General features: G+C 40.0%; 1 protein-coding gene and 1 pseudogene across 6 annotated transcripts in view; both read left to right on the forward strand.

The window, feature by feature from the left end:
• The first annotated feature begins 2,159 nt into the window (after positions 1 to 2,159).
• LOC121924530 lies at positions 2,160 to 2,256 on the forward strand (annotated as a pseudogene).
• A 1,703-nt stretch (positions 2,257 to 3,959) lies between these two features.
• Positions 3,960 to 4,733, forward strand: part of TNIP1 (TNFAIP3 interacting protein 1) — a 108,488-nt gene continuing 107,714 nt past the window's right edge. For 5 of the 6 annotated variants that reach the window (XM_042452113.1, XM_042452109.1, XM_042452111.1 and 2 more), the window contains exon 1: positions 3,961 to 4,086. The gene's annotated coding sequence lies outside the window, so the exon portion shown is untranslated. Of the gene's footprint in view, positions 4,087 to 4,733 lie in introns of all 6 variants that reach the window. The other variant, XM_042452114.1, reaches the window with a different exon arrangement.

Here is a 4,733-nt window from a genome sequence, read left to right on the forward strand (position 1 = left end):
GGCCTGTTACAGACTGCCAAAATAAAGCTGCCTCAGGTCTCTTTGGAGGTATGCTGTTTAAATGATGCATGCACCCTAAGAATCCGGAAGCTGCACCAAAGCTGCCCTCCAGTGCTTAGGAATGGAATGTGGCTTTGGCACGACCTCCAGACTCTTAAGACCCATGCATCATTTAAACAGCATACCTCCAAAGAGACCCGAAGCAGCTTTATTTTGGCAGTCTGTAACAGGCCAAGGATTCTGTGGAATTACATGCTTGTTTGATTCTCCCACACCCAAGTTAGAGGATGTTAACTTTGGGCTACAACTCCCAGAATCTCCCTCCCAATCATTGGCTAGGGGGTCCTGGGAGTTGCAGTCCAAAAATAAGCAATCTTCCCACTCTCTGATTTTTTAAGAAGCCATTGGCAGCAAAGGTCCAAAGTATCAATGGTATGCTATATTGTAGAAATAATGCAGTCACTCAGGTTTGTGAGGCACCAGCATCTTTGGCAGAGAAGGCTAAAACCCTGAAAAACTATAGATTCCAAGATTCCATAGGATGGAGGTAAAGCATTTTAAATGGTGTAAAACTGCATTATTTCTACAGTGTAGATGCATCCCTTAATGTAAGATTTCATCAGTTTCACCCAGCTGTCTTCCATGGAACTAGTTCCAAAATAAAGCTTTGCTGTTGTCTTTGTAAAAGACCCATTCTTAAGAGAACAGGCTAAAAATTTAAAACTTCAACCACACTCCAGTACTCGCTGGCTCTTTCTGTCCAAAGGAAGGAAACAAACAGAAACCCCAGCTTCTTGCTTGGCTACTCATAAGGAAGTCTCAGTGAATTCAGTGGAAATTACTCTTGGGCAAGTCACACTCTCTCAGCCTCAGAGGTTGGGGCAAAGCCCCCTCTTGCCAAGAAAACCCCAGGATAGGTTTGCCTTAGGGTCATTATATTATTATTATTATTATTATTATTATTCACAATCCTAAATCAGAAATGACTTAAAGGCACACAACAACAAAAGTGTGGAGGTTGTAGCGTTGTAGTTAATAGTTAACTAATACAGTAGTTGATAGCTAACAGTTACAGGCAGGATTTGTCATTTTGAATCCCTAGAACTACAGTCTCACTAAGGTTGCACCTACACTGTAGAAACTACAGTATGTAGTTTGACAGCCCTTTAACTGCCCTGGCTGAATTTGTAGTTTTGCCTGCACTCTTTTAAGGGGTGTGTGCTCTTTTTTTATGTTTTTAACTTTTGCATGTATTATGTAATTTTATACCACTTTAGCAAATAGGTTTTATTTATTTTTTTAAAATAAGAAGTAAAGTTTTTTTAAAACTATTTTATCTGTGAGACGGGAGAAAAGTGGCATACAAATAAAACAAACAAACAAACAAACTAATAACTTGGCTTGTTGGAAGAGCCAGCATAGCCTACTGGTTTGAGTGTTGCACTCTGACTCTGGACAAGGTGGCCAGGTGTCCTCCTTTTCCAGGACCTGTCCTACATTGTTACCTTCTGCCTAGGAAGAATTCCAAAATGTTCTCCATTTTGAGCATGGCTTAAGAAGCAGGAATTTACATTTACATGGTCCAAAACACACTGCAGAAATATTCCAGTCTGAGACCACTTTAACTACCCTGGCTCAGTGTTAGGGAATCCAGGGAATTGTAGTTTATTCTGGCCCCAGAAGAATCTGACAGAGATGTCTCACAAAGCTACATTTCCCAGGATTCTCCAGCATTAAGCCAGGGCAGTTAAAACAGTCTCAAACTGGATTATTTCTGCAGTGTGTTTTAGACCTTTTGAGTGGTTTTAGCCATAATTCGGCCACACCCTCCATTTTTCTTGAAACCCCTATATCTTGAGGTGAGCCGTCCTCCTTTGCTGTCATTAGGACATATAGATAAATAAAAAATAAACAAATAATTTGGCAGGGAAAGCTAAAGACCTTGTAAAACTACACATCCCATAGGATGGCGCTACAACACATAAAGTGGTGTCAAAGTGCATTATTAGTATGGAGTTTATCTCACAGGGGACAACTGAAAATATAACCAGTGATTAACCTGCAATAATCCCTCAATTGCACTAATGGTTTTCACACAACATCGTGTTCAAAGTGGTATTATCCCACAAACCAACCGTTATTTTCACACAGTTGTGCTAATGGTTATCACACAATGTGTGAAATTGAACAATACAGAGATTAGCATGGCCCCTGTGGAAGGATGACACGCAAATTATTGACGTGTTCCATATTTTTGCAAGCTTTTTAAAATCATGTAGGCCTGGTTTTATTGGGGGATGGGAGGTTGGTTTAGATTTATTTTTAACCTTGTATGTTTTAAATTTTGTATGTTGTAATTTTAAAAACTTTACTGTTTTAATTGTTTTTAATGGGTTGTTTTAATGGGTTTTTATATATTGTGAGCCGCCTTGGGTCCCAACTTGGAAGAAAAGTGGGGTAAAAATAAATAAGTAAGTAAATGACTAGGTGAAACACAATTAAAGTGTCATTAATCCATGAATAACCAGGCAAGAAACAGCAGCAAATAATTCATGGGATTTTCTTTTTTAAAGAAATATTATTTATTAATTTTAAAATCAAATCAAAATTATACATTCTTGTCTTATACATCTTATAACAATTTTTTGTTTACATCATATTATTTCATTTTCCATCAAAATTATATAGTATACATTATCTTGTTACCTTATCCACCCTTACTTTAAGATTATATTTACATTTACTGTTATCGTAAGTATTGTATTCTTTCTTCTATACTCCTTGTAAACTTTGTAATCCTTTCTCATTGTCGTTATCTTTATTAATTTCCATTCTTCTTATCCTTTCTATTCTTTATCTTTGCACCTTTTGAGCTTATATTTTTCCTATTTCATTCCTTTCATCTCACCATTCTCTGTAACTTTTCTCATCTATTTCACACATTTGTATTCCAAAACACGTTTGTGTATTTTTCAACAGGATCCCATTCCCTTTCTGAATTTTGAATTGGTTTCTTTTTTTTAACCATGGTTGTTAATTTACCCATTTCTCTTATAATTCCCATAACTTCTGTAATCCTTCATCCATTGAAGGTATCTTTTCCATTTTCCAATTTTCCAGTCCCCTAGCATGATGAACTCCCTGAATTTGCAAGTTTGGTTTAAATTCGGATCTCGTTTAACTCCCATTTTCCCATGGGATTTTCCTAGTGTGATAAACTCCATAGTCAAGAACAAACGTTAATAACCTTGCAGCTGTTATTGAATATGAAACAAGTCTCCGGTATTTTATTATTATTATTATTATTATTATTATTATTATTATTATTATTATTCTGCTCCCATGTAATAAATAATAGTTTATTTATATTTGCCCCCTTTCCCTGCAGATCGAGGCGGGATCAACCAATTAAATGCACACAGAGATAAAAATAGAAAATTACATATAATAACCCAGATTGCTGGGGGCAATGATCTTACAGTTGTAATAATAAAGCTAGTTCAGTATGAAGCAGTATATAAATGAAGCTGCTTAGTGTTTGTCCTGTGAATGACTTGTGACTGTTTATTGCCTGGCTGTTCCCAGGATAATGGGTCTTCTTGCGTTAATCTCATTTCAACCACATTTTAGTATCAGTTGTGCAATTTTCACACTGTTTTAAAGTCTTGCGTTAATCTCATTTCAACCACATTTTAATGTCAGTTGTGCAATTTTCACACTGTTTAAAGTCCCAAGCTCCTAAGGTGCAAACACACCCTCAGAGAAGGAAGGAGCCCCTCAGAAAAGTAATTCCCCTCCGCCGCCATTTTGTTTCTCTCTCTCTAGCAGCAGCAGCAGCAGCAGCTCCATTCATTTCAGAAAGAGGAAGCCTGCCGCTGATTAGCTGCTGGGTGTGTCAATCAATCCTGGGCGAGGGGAATTCCAGGGTGGGCGGGGCCGAGCCTGCTTCCTCTTGGGCAGCCCCTGCGAGGAAGTGGGAGAAAGAGATGCCTGGAGCCCCGGGGAAGGAGGCAGAGGGAGAAGGGGGAGAAGAAGCAGCAGCAGCAGCAGCAGCAGCAGCAGAGGGCTCCTGGAGCCCCTTCGCAGGTAGGGCGCCTTTCTTGCCTAATGCAGAGGGGAGGGCTTCCCTGGATGGAGGGAGCAGGAGGACTGCCAAATGGAGGACCAAGGGAAGCTAAGGGACACCAGCATCCATAACACCCCATGCTTCTTAGCTGTCTTTCAAAGGGAGGACGTTTGGCAATGCCTCCTGGACACAAGGTGGAAAGGTAGGGAAGGTCCTGGCAGAGGAGGACACCCCAAGTCACCCTGAGGACAAGGCAGTGCAAAATGGAGGACATAACAGACAAATGTGGGGCATGAAAGGTAGGGCATGTCCTGGAAAAGGAGGAGGACGCAGTGGAAAATGGAGGACACTCAGGAAAGATGTAGGGCATATGAAGAGCAGGGCTGGTCTTGGAAAAGGCAGAGGTGTTTGGTCACCCTGGGGACAAGGTATTGCAAAATGGAGGACGCTCAAGAAAAATGTAGGGCATGAAAGATAGGGCTGGTCCCAGAAAGGAAGAGGAGCCCTGGTCACCCTGAGGACAAGGCAGTGCAAAATGTAAGACGTTCAAGAAAGATGTAGGGCATTAAGGGTAGGACAGGTTTTGGAAAAAGAGGAGGACCCTTCTAAAACAAAGATGGCAAGAGATATTACTTGTTTAGAAATTAAGATCACCATGAAATACATA

Source organism: Sceloporus undulatus, chromosome 2, assembly GCF_019175285.1.
Source record: "Sceloporus undulatus isolate JIND9_A2432 ecotype Alabama chromosome 2, SceUnd_v1.1, whole genome shotgun sequence".
Lineage (NCBI taxonomy): Eukaryota > Metazoa > Chordata > Lepidosauria > Squamata > Phrynosomatidae > Sceloporus > Sceloporus undulatus.